This window comes from Narcine bancroftii, chromosome 2 (genome assembly GCF_036971445.1).
Source record: "Narcine bancroftii isolate sNarBan1 chromosome 2, sNarBan1.hap1, whole genome shotgun sequence".
NCBI lineage: Eukaryota > Metazoa > Chordata > Chondrichthyes > Torpediniformes > Narcinidae > Narcine > Narcine bancroftii.
The window spans coordinates 294,991,771-295,004,306 of NC_091470.1; the positions used below are offsets into that span (position 1 = coordinate 294,991,771).

Below are 12,536 nucleotides of genomic sequence, written 5' to 3' on the forward strand. Positions count from 1 at the left end.
CATAATTCCATGTACAATTCCATGTACATAAGTTCATCACCCTTATTCCTAATACTTCTCATATTAAAGTTAACACATTTCAGTCCATCCAACTGCCTGCATTTATGCCCTCTCCGCTGCCTATCTTCATAGTCTCTGCACATTACACCTACCTTTCCACAAACTGCTTCCATTATCCAACCAAACACTCCGGTTTACTGCAATTTAGTTTAAACTTTCCCCTACAGCTCTTGCAAACCTATGAACTGAATAACCACCATTCAAACTTTGTTGAATAGTATTCATTCAATTTATAGGTTCACAAAGCAAGACATTTTTTTTCTTAAATATAATCAAAAGCATTATATCCAAGTGAATAAAGCATGCAATTTACACAGCAGTTTTTATTTTTATCTACGTTTCCCTTCCTCCACTTTGTGATCTTTACTTTGCCCAGGTCTACAATGAAACCTATGTGCTATTCTGTGGAGCATTTCTGTCAGTTGATGGAGGTACGTTCTCAATGATAATCAGGTATTGCCTGGTTGCTCCTATTGACAAAAGTCCCCATGCATATCAAATGACTGAAGCTTTGGCTGGTGCAAGGATAAGCATATTGACACAAAATTGTTTGAAGGAGTCATTCAGAGAACTTCATTTATTTTTATTAATGTAAAACAAAACTTAAGAAATATCGTGCAAGTTTTCAAATTGATGTGTAAACTCAATTCGGCAAACTGTTTTCAGTAAGACATGAATACATTGGCAGATTGGATCATCTTTTCCTCCTGGCAGTCATACTACTGCACCCAGCAGGGGTGGTGGGGGGAGGAGGGGTGGAGGTTGTTGGGGGTTGGGTTCGCATTCAGGTACTGAATAGGCCTCAGAAAATACTGAAAGGACCATAGGTCAGGTCACTTTTGCGGGAAAAGAAACAGAGTCAACGTTTCAGACAGAGACCCATTGTCACCCACCTGAAACAATAACTCTGTTTCTCTTCCCACAGAGTTGGCCAGTCCGGCTAAGCATTTCTAGCATTTTCTGTTTATGTCACACATGTCAAACTCTGGCCCGCGGGCCAAATTTGGCCCGCGATATAATTATATTTGGCCCGCAAGATCATATCAAAAATGTATTAGAGGTGGCCCACTGGCCGCTGCGCCAGTATAGCGCATGCACAGTAACCGCTGTGTCCCAGGGTGAGAGAGAGAGAAAAATCCTGGTCTTTGAAAAGTAGTGGTGGGTGGTTTATAAACACGCTGTCGTGTCCCCCCGCCCACTCCCCCACCGCAGCGCGGCCTGGCCGGTATCAGGGGAAGCCAAGGCCGCTTCCCAGCGCCCGGAACCCCAGTGGCACAACGTTTCTTGGAGCTGAAGATGGAGTCGGGACGCTGGAGGGAAGATTGGGGCTTCCCGCTGGGCGATGGGGGCGCCAGCCGCCGGCTGCCCTGCGCCTTCCCACCGGACCAGCGGCGGGTGCCCGGAGTACACGTGGAGAGCGAGGCTGGTCGGGCAGGTAGGGTGGAACCCCCCCCCGCCAATCTCGGGAGTGGCGTGGGCTGGATCGGGATTAGCTGCGCTCACCTGCTCCTCCACCGCTGACCGGGATCCCAGCGCGGTTCTGAGCGCGGAGACTGCCCTGGAAAGGTCCTAGGACACCGGCATGGAAAGAAAAGGGGGTCCGGGAAAACCTCAGCAGGTCAAGGGGGGTCCGGGAGAAACTCAGCAGGTCAAGGGAGGTCCGGGAGAAACTCAGCAGATCAAGGGGGGTCCGGGAGAAACTCAGCAGGTCAAAGGGGGATCCGGGAGAAACTCAGCAGGTCAAGGGGGGTCCGGGAGAAACTCAACAGGTCAAGGGAGGTCCGGGAGAAACTCAGCAGGTCAAGGGTGGTCCGGGATAAACTCAGCAGGTCAATGGGGTATCCGGGAGAAACTCAGCAGGTCAAGGGGGGTCCGGGAGAAACTCAGCAGGTTAAGGGAGGTCCGGGAGAAACTCAGCAGGTCAAGGGGGGTCCGGGAGAAACTCAGCAGGTCAAAGGGGGATCCGGGAGAAACTCAGCAGGTCAAAGGGGGATCCGGGAGAAACTCAGCAGGTCAAAGGGGGGTCTGGGAGAAACTCAGCAGGTTAAGGGAGGTCCGGGAGAAACTCAGCAGGTCAAGGGGGGTCCGGGAGAAACTCAGCAGGTCAAAGGGGGATCCGGGAGAAACTCAGCAGGTCAAAGGGGGATCCGGGAGAAACTTAGCAGGTCAAAGGGGGGTCCGGGAGAAACTCAGCAGGTCAAGGGGGAGGGGTCCGGGAGAAACTCAGCAGGTCAAGGGGGAGAGGTCCGGGACAAACTCAGAAGGTCAAGGGGAGGGGGTCCGGGAGAAACTCAGCAGGTCAAGGGGGGTCCGGGAGAAACTCAGCAGGTCAAGGGAGGTCCGGGAGAAACTCAGCAGGTCAAGGGAGGTCCAGGAGAAACTCAGCAGGTCAATGGGGTATCCGGGAGAAACTCAGCAGGTCAAGGGGGGTCCGGGAGAAACTCAGCAGGTCAAGGGGGGTCCGGGAGAAACTCAGCAGGTCAAGGGGGGTCCGGCAGAAACTCAGCAAGTCAAGGGGGGTCCGGCAGAAACTCAGGGGGGGCCTGACCTCGCTAGGACCTTTGCCCACTCCCCCTCCCTGCTGCAGGCCGACCCGTGACTCACGGTGACGGGGGCGCTGATCCGCCGAGATGCCGCCCTGCAGCAAGAGCCGATGCCCCCGCACTGTCGTTGTCCAACCCGATCGCCCGCAAACCCCGCCCTCCCGCACACAGGCCTGAGTAAGGATTATGAACTTTAATCTCAGGATAAAACGATCTTCCAATAGTTTCATGTCACAGTGATAAACATATCGCTGGTTAAAAATGGTCCTGCACCTGGATACAAGCTCATTAGGCATAAAACTTGAAAAGTGTGTAAATCAAAGGATATCTGTACCAATGGAAAAAGGGCATGGCAAATAACCCTGCTAGAGTTCATGCCCACAATCAGTCACCCATTTGATTGTTTCAGGAATCATGTTATTCTCCCACATTCTCAATAGCCCTCAGATTTTACTATTCGACAGCACACTAGCAACATTTGACAAATCCTCTATAGAGAAATATTATTTATTGAATATTTTATTTCTCATTTGTTAATGCTTCTGGAAAGAGTTTATCCAAAACTATTATTAAACATTTATTTTAATAAGAAAAAGTTTAACATTACATATGTTGAAAGAAGAGAAAACATGCAGATGTTGTTGAAAATTTTCAATAAATATTTAGTTCGGCCCTCGACTTAGTCGAAGTTTTTAATTTTGGCCCTCTGTGAATTTGAGTTTGACACCCCTGGTTTATCTTTCTTATTTCCAGCATCTGCAGTTTTCTTGATGTTACTGAACAGGCTTCACTTTTCAGATGGTGCTGATATGGACCGCGGAGTGCAATGAGAGCATAAATCCATCACCCACTGTGTGTTATTACCTGTGTAACCAAAGCCTTCGACACCGTGAGCAGGAAAGGGCTTTGGCAAATACTAGAGCGCCTCGGATGCCCCCCAAAGTTCCTCAACATGGTTATCCAACTGCATGAAAACCAACAAGGTCGGGTCAGATACAGCAATGAGCTCTCTGAACCCTTCTCCATTAACAATGGCGTGAAGCAAGGCTGTGTTCTCGCACCAACCCTCTTTTCAATCTTCTTCAGCATGATGCTGAACCAAGCCATGAAAGACCTCAACAATGAAGACACTGTTTACATCCGGTACCACACGGATGGCAGTCTCTTCAATCTGAGGCGCCTGCAAGCTCACACCAAGACACAAGAGAAACTTGTCCGTGAACTACTCTTTGCAGACGATGCCGCTTTAGTTGCCCATTCAGAGTCAGCTCTTCAGCGCTTGACGTCCTGTTTTGCCGAAACTGCCAAAATGTTTGGCCTGGAAGTCAGCCTGAAGAAAACGGAGGTCCTCCATCAGCCAGCTCCCCACCATGACAACCAGCCCCCCCACATCTCCATCGGGCACACAAAACTCAAAACGGTCAGCCAGTTTACCTATCTCGGCTGCATCATTTCATCAGATGCAAGGATCGACAACGAGATAGACAACAGACTCGCCAAGGCAAATAGCGCCTTTGGAAGACTACACAAAAGAGTCTGGAAAAACAACCAACTGAAAAACCTCACAAAGATAAGCGTATACAGAGCCGTTGTCATACCCACACTCCTGTTCAGCTCCAAATCATGGGTCCTCTACCGGCATCACCTACGGCTCCTAGAATGCTTCCACCAGCGTTGTCTCCGCTCCATCCTCAACATTCATTGGAGTGCCTTCATCCCTAACATCGAAGTACTCGAGATGGCAGAGGCCGACAGCATCGAGTCCACGCTGCTGAAGATCCAGCTGCGCTGGGTGGGTCATGTCTCTAGAATGGAGGACCATCGCCTTCCCAAGATCGTATTATAAGGCGAGCTCTCCACTGGCCACCGTGACAGAGGTGCACCAAAGAAGAGGTACAAGGACTGCCTAAAGAAATCTCTTGGTGCCTGCCACATTGACCACCGCCAGTGGGCTGATATCGCCTCAAACCATACATCTTGGCGCCTCACAGTTCGGCGGGCAGCAACCTCCTTTGAAGAAGACCGCAGAGCCCACCTCACTGACAAAAGACAAAGGAGGAAAAACCCAATACCCAACCCCAACCATCCAATTTTCCCCTGCAACCGCTGCAACCGTGTCTGCCTGTCCCGCATCGGACTTGTCAGCCACAAACGAGCCTGCAGCTGATGTGGACATTTACCCCCTCCATAAATCTTCGTCCGCAAAGCCAAGCCAAAGAAGAAAGAAGAAATAAGAACTACATTCTCCAGCATGTTGGGCAGAAACTGGAAGTGAAATAAGACAGGGGTTGTTGCTGGAAGTCAGTTGAAGCAGCTCAAGTAAAATAAAGTTGGTTAAGTGTTAAAACCATATAAAGTCATTCTTCTTGAAAGAAAAATATAACACCTTGATTTGCTCAGTGATTCCAATGATCTAGCCAAAGAATTCCTTACTATCATCATCCCCTTGCTCCTCCTCTCTCTCCTGTTCTCCTTCCTGCTTCTTCAGCTTGGTGTCAGGAGAAAGAAAAACAGGAGGCCCCTCTCCACATTCTGCAAAGATAAAACAGAAAATAGTTCCCCTTTTAGGCTGCACCCTCCTCACCATAACTTGAATTATCTTAACTCGGAGAGCTTGAACTTTGGGTAGAACATAAAAAGTAGAGTCAGATGGGAAGTGGTGGAAGTAATGTGATTATCTCTATGCTGTGTGTAAGACAGAGGACAGTGTTTGTCAGTGTGTGGCCTACCTTGACACGATTTAAAATCTCTTGTGGCTCGGCTCCATGCTATGGGGATTCCTGCTTGCAGTGGACACCCCTCTAAATCTTCTAAGTGTTTCCCTGTCAGGTCTCATGCCCTCAGTTCACCCCCTTCCCACCACCACCATCACTTTTCCCTATTTGGTAACTCCATCCTTCCCAACCCCTATCCTTACCCTAGGATTCTGTTGGAATGTATCTCACATATTAGAATTTTCCTTTTGCTAACTCTTGGAGATCTTTCCCTCTCCTCTGCTGCTTCTCCTTCCTCAATGGCACCTATCGTTTGTGCTGCTGCTAGCTGCAATAAAGACTATCCCTCACCGCTGTAGCTGCAGGAGACGGCTGATGGCAGGGCTCAGGCTCCCAACTCATGTGTGATTTAAAAGCCAACAACCCTTACTTGGAGCAGATAAGTCTCTGAGCTGTATTTAATTTAATGATCTCCCATCAGGAAGCTCACATGTCCCTAACGTGTGTATATAAAGAAAGATAATATCGTTTCAAACATCTTTTGGTTTAATTTTACAATTATGTATTTCTATTCAATGCATTGAAAAGGGTGCAATCTAGGCAAGTGTACAACGATCAACAAACAATACTAAAAAAAAACCCAATAAAAACCATATGAAATACATTTTACCAAGCAATTGCAGGACAGAACAATTAACAAAGAAGGACAGAGGTGTGAGCTGCTAAGTGATGACTTTTCAACAATAAATATAGGGATTGTAAAAATGGGTGTAGACCAAGGTGGAAAATGGGTGTAGACCAAAGAAAAAAATTATAGCAGGATATAACTCAAATTTATGATAGACAAAATTTGTAATCTTACAAAATTTGTAATTCTGTTACAAGAGAATATTTGGAAAAGGTAGCAGGGACAAGCTATAATTTTACCAAAATTGTGCCAGAGGATTGAAAGGACCTTCATTAAAGGACAGGATAAGACATGAGATTGCAAGTTAGTGAACCCTGCTTCAGGGACTGTAGATGGATTATGTTGCTGTTATCAGATGAGCTGATTATTCCAAACCATCATTTTCCTCTGGTTGAGCTATCCCTGAGCAATAGGGGGAGCATCTCATACAGTTAGAGGAGAAAAAACACCTGAAACTCTTGCAATATAATTTAAGTTTGATGTTCATATTAGTGATCTGATAATAAATCTTGGAAATGTATGCACATTATCCTTCTCTTTTTTTCCCTACACAAATTCTTAGATGTTCACTTCTTTTCTTGATCTATGTATTTTTTTACATTTTCATCTAGCCATTTATGCTGTCCTCTATATGTATGCTGGTGTGAATGGGTTTACTCTCATCCTTTGCAAATCTGTGATTGGGAGGTAACAGTATCATGGACAAAAGACAGATAACAGAACAGCCACAAATAGGCCTTTGGCAAACAGGATGTAACAAGTAGCATGGCAAAGGGATCAATATTTACAAATTACATCAAAAGCTTGGATGAAGATACTGCATGGCTGCTAATTTTATTTTATATGCAAAAAATATACTTATTATGATGGGATGAAAGAATGCTGCAAAATGATATAGATGGGTCAAGCATGTGTGCAAAATGGGGAAAATGTGAAATCAGCCATGTCTTGGTCTCTTTATTCAAGGAAGTTTGTTAATGCATTGGAAATGATTAAGGAAAGGTTGACTAGACTGATACCCAAAAATGAGTAGAAGGCCAGACAAGCTAGATTCTGCTCACGTTCAAAGAAGTGATGAAAACTTGAGTGGATCATGATTGGCCAGGTATGAAATGCATGATTCCTTTTGAGGGAAAATTTAGGAGACATTTTTCATAAAAATTGGTGGTAGTGGAGGCTGGTACAATAGGGGAATTTAAAGTCTTAGATAGGCATATGGATATAAGAAAATTAAAGGGTTATGCATGTGAGGTTGGGAAGGGTCAGATTGATGTGAAATAGGTTTGTATAGGTCAGCACAACCTCATTGGTCAAAGAGCTGTGCTGTAATGTTCTTTGGTCTCTGTTTTATGTTCAATGAAAGGTGACATGTTTAAGGGGAACATTAGGGAGAACTTCTTCACTCAGACTGTGATAAAGAGTGTGGGACGAGCTGCCAAAGGAAGTGATGGATGTGGGCCGATTTTGTCATGAAGATTGGATAGGCACATGAATGGAAGGGCTATGGACTGAGTGCAGGTCGATGGGAATAAGCAAAATAAATAGGTTGGCACATACTAGATGGGCTGAAGCACCTGCTTCTTTGGTTCAGTGGTTCTAATAAGGGATCACCCATTGATTCTGAAACTAAATTGATTCTGTCCAAGGACTGAGTATTGGTTGTGTGGAAGCAGAGTCTTTGAATATTAGGAAGGCGAATAATGAAAGTTTGGGATAGAGTGGATATGAAGGGGATGTTTCCTGTGATTGGGGAATCTGCAACCAGAGGGAACAGCTTCAGAATATTAAAAATGTCCCTTTAGACAAGAGATGAGGAATTTCTTTTTCTGGAGAGTGGTGAATCTATGGAATTAGTTGAGGCCAAGTCATTGAGAATAGTTGAGACAGAGGTTCTTGATGAGGAAGGAAATCAAGGGTTATGTTAGTAAATCAGGGGCAGACTCGATAGGCCACATAAACTAATTCCCTTGCCTTATGGTCTTGTGGTTACTGGGTTGGCAGGTAGATAGTGTGTTGGTCACAGTCAGATCAGTGGTCCTGTTATGTGAGGAAACACACTGGAGAGGCTGAATGACCTTCTCCTGAAGCAAATTTGCATGTTTGTATGTTCCTATAGATGAAGGCCATCATTAATCTAAAGAGATTAAAAGGAATATAAAATCTCTTTTGAATAGATACATTTAACAGGAGGCTGGACAAACAAATGGGAAGGGAAACGAGGGTACCAGTGAAAGATTTAGCTGAGCGAAAGCAAGAGGAAGCTTAAGTGGACTGTTTAAACTATGTGGCCTGTTTTTGTGTTACATTAATTTATTACACGATACAATTCGTTGATAAGGGACCTCTAAGCTATCACTAATTCCAAATGAAAATTCGGTTGCTTCATGTTATTTTTAAAGACTATAATGAGGTTTCTATGTCAAGCAGCTGATGCAGTGATCTAAAGGATTTCTGCTTCACTATTTTGATGGTTTACAAATCTTCATTTACAAGATGTTGATTATCGGAATACCGACGAGAATTAGAAATGGAAGGAACTGTTGATGCGGGAAATTTACAATAAAAATAGAAAATGCTGTTCTCGGACTGGAGAGAGGGGGTAACAAATGATTCACCAGCCTGTGACACCCAACCCAATTGACTCGGTGACATCATTATAAAACCACTAAGTCTCTTGTGTCAAATTTTACTCCATTTTCCACACCTGGCCAAGGGCTACAATATAGTATCAAGCATAAATGTACTTTACATTTCTCTATGTCCAAAAGAGAAATCAATTCTGAAGTACACACCAATGGCATCATGAAGAAAGCCTCTACTTCCTCAGGAGTTTGCGGAGGAGCTAGTAGAGTTGTTCAAGTGAACCGGTACGGACTTGAAGGGCCAACATGGCCTGTTTCCGTGCTGTAAACGGTTATATGGTTATATCCAAGTTTCATGTGCGCCACAGTACTGAGTAATGTTCCAGACTCCACCACCCCTGGTGAGGCATTCCAGGCACCCACTACTGTGGGTATAAAAACCCTAAACCTAACCCCTTCACTTTGTACTTTTATTGTTCTGTCATTTTTTTCCTTTATCCCATTATTTTCCCTACTACTGATGTTAATCAGAAAGATAATTTTTGTAATATAAGAGGATATTATACCTATCTGATGCACACAACTGAACTACTTAAGTAAGCATCATTTTGTATGTTTCAATAGCACAGATGAATTATTTTGGTGGTTCTGGAGTAGTTTATGGTGAGGGTAGGTCGAGCAGGTTTAAGACCCTGAGAGGTGCATATATAGAAACAGTTCTTGAACCAAGAGGTGACAGATTTTAGGCTTCTTTACCTGAAGGTATCAGCAAGATGAAATTGCAACCAGGGTGATGCAGGTCCTTTATGATGTTGGCTGCCTTCTTGAGTAAGTGCCTCACATAGATGTCTTCAATGAATGGTTGATCGTTGCGCGTAATGGGCTTGACTATGTTTGCCACTTGCAAATTTCTGGACTCTTGCGAACTCAAGGCCCTGATGCAACCAGTCAATTTACTTTCCAAACTATACCTGTAAAAGTTTGATAGAGCATTCGGTGACATGCCATATCTCCTGAGACTTTTGAGGAAGTAATGACAATGTGCTGGCTTCCGGAGAGGCCTGCTGATATGTGGATGTCCAAGAACATCATCCTGCTAATGAAGAGAGATTCATGGTGCCTTGGCCTCCCCTTCCTAAAGTCATAGTAGATGGAGTGTTCACCGAGAAGGTCTGGAAAGCAATGCAGTGGTCTTTATGGAAGTTAATCCCAAGCAATTGTGTGACACAGGGCTTAGTGCTCTACAGTCTCTTTCTGCCGACTCATAATGAGACATAGATTGGCTCAGTGAAAGTCCAGTGAGATATCTGAAAGCAAATGCTGCTGTCTGGCACTTTCTAAGCTGTAGGACTATGTGGGAAGGGACTCACTGAAGGCCACTGGGAAAGACCACAGTATAGAGTTGACATGTACTGGTGTAGTGAATGAAGCCAATGCATGACACATTTGTTTAACTGCATATTTTATGAATTAAATATATTTTTTGGAAAACAAAGTTTTGGTGCACATTTTATGCAGATACAAGTGGAATCAAGATGTGTCCAAGAACTGGTTCTTTGCTTCCTAGAAATGACCATTTTTGAGATCCCTGAGACAAGTGTTGGATTAGTACCTCACAGAGTCAAAGAATTGGATAAATCATAAACCGGTCTTCCAGTCATCATATCCATGCCACCTTTTTTCCCATTGATACCAATGCCATTTGATGCATATCCTAAAACTATGTATGTGTCTGACACATCACTTAAGTAAATCCCATATTCTTTGAAAGGCATTGATATCCCCAGCCCAAAACTTTCCTGAAGCAGTGCACAATATCCACCCACTTATTTACCCAAAATCCCACTCTCCACTCACAGAGGTTTTCCTGATTGCCATCTCCTCTGCTCCGGGCATTCATGTGGTCAGGAATCATACTCACGGTCATGGGTCTTGATTAGCCTCTATCCCTTGACTGTGGCCCTTTTATTGTCATAGGAGTAACCACTGTTGAATGGCCATGATGAAAGGCTGAAGACTTTACCTCATTCGTCTCACAGGGCAGAAGAAAATTAATGTAACCACAGGAATCATTCAATGCGTTAACTCAAATTGTATGCTGGCAGGAGTATCATATGAAATAGATTTCTTGAAAGTGATAATGCAATACATTTTGAATGTATTTTACATGGAAGTGTATCAGTGAATAGTCCATTAGATACTGGTAACTGGAGCAAGCACAATTCACTATCAATTCTGAATTAGTTGAAATACTTGCCACTGTAGAACTGATTACTTGTTAATAGATTAATAGGCTCGTTTTATAAAATCCTTCCTGGGATTTTACTCCATCTGAAAGCTCAAAGTTGTTAAAGGACAAAAATCATGATGTATTCAATCTTATGCTTCACTGAGCATTTTTTAATTTACTTTCACAGTACAGCTCAAGGTCCCTGAGGAGATCATCATTCATTCAACTGCGATTCAAACACCATTAGAAAGTTATAAAATCAAGATTTAAGTGCCCAGTTATGTCTTTATTAAAGAGGTGGAGACTTTAGTTACCCTTGTACCAGGAATGGCAAAGAAAAGGTGAACTAAATGTTTGAATATTCTTATCAAGCAGATTAAGCCTGAGAAGGACAAAGGCTGCAACATTAAGGCATCAACAAAGGAGTTTCTTACAAACTGTAAACCCAAAGAAAAATGGGAACAAGATCTAAGCATAAAGATAAAGAATGAAGCATGGGAAAAGCTATGCTCCGGAACTTTGAGAAATACAATAAACACGAGGTTACGCATGATACAATATAATTGGTTACACAGGCAATCTTTTCATCACACCCCAAAAGTTAAATAAATGGGACCCAACAGTATCAGACAGATCTTTTTGCTGTAAAAAGGAAACGGGAACAATAGTACAGGCAATTTGGACATGTGAGAAAGTGGAAAAATTTTGGGAAGATCTAAACCAGATATTAAATAAAATCACAAAAAGCAATATACCAAAAAACCTAGAGATCTTCCTTCTAAGTAATATAAGAAATAAAGAATATGGACTCGATTTGGATGGAGCACAAAAAAGATTTATTATGCTAGCCCTAGCTGTAGCAAAAAAAAGTATTATGTCAACCTAGAAATTAGAAGATAACTTGAGAATACAACAATGGTACATAGAAATAAATAAATGTATTCCATTAGAAAAAATAACATATAATTTAAGAAATAACATCACAATATTCGAACAAATATGGGAACCATACATGAAATACAATAGAGAAATCCTACCATGAACCTCCACCACCTAAAATGACAGAAGGAGAAGACAACGAAATGAACTGACTCAGTATATAAAAGTAAAAGATAAAAATTTCTTGTTTATTTTATTAAGTGACGACATTGTTTAACGGATTTAATGTATCTTATAGATTGAACTTTGAATAAATGGGAAGGGGGGAGAGGGAGGGAGGGGGAAAAAGGGGAAAAAATGACACTATATATTCAAGAGAAAAATGTCTGTATATATTTTGGTCAGTATGGTTTATTGTGTGAAAAATGTTTTAAAATTTAAAAAAAACAAAGGAGTTTCTTCAATCTTTTCATCAATTTCATTAAATTTTGGCAATCTTGTTTAACATACCATCAATGTTATTTCCCCCTCTGCTACAGAGATTTTATTAGCACATTACCTAAGGTTTTATTTTATGATCTTCATGGGTCTTGAAGACAGGAAATTCTTCAGCAATCAGTAAATTCTAATACAGTTTAAATGTCCACCAACAATACCTTTGTTTCCAATCTAGAAATCCTGTTGATGATAATATAATCCATTTGATTCACTGTTTATTTTGAAACCAATTAATTGTTTGCCTTTCATTCAATTGATCCTAATTTTTACTTTGGGCATGCAAGCCAGCTGGTGGAGGAAACAGCTGAAGTTTCTGAGATCTGTGTTTGGCCAGCAGATTCC

The 12,536-nt window shown here is 42.9% G+C and overlaps 1 long non-coding RNA gene across 6 annotated transcripts in view; it reads left to right on the top strand.

Moving 5' to 3' along the window:
• The window catches only part of LOC138755436 (uncharacterized), a 53,672-nt gene extending 41,655 nt beyond the window's left edge, over positions 1–12,017 (top strand). For all 6 annotated transcript variants that reach the window (XR_011352283.1, XR_011352286.1, XR_011352287.1 and 3 more), the window contains one exon: positions 11,005–12,017. This is a non-coding gene — a long non-coding RNA (uncharacterized lncRNA). The remainder of the gene's footprint in view (positions 1–11,004) is intronic.
• The last annotated feature ends 519 nt before the right edge of the window (positions 12,018–12,536 follow it).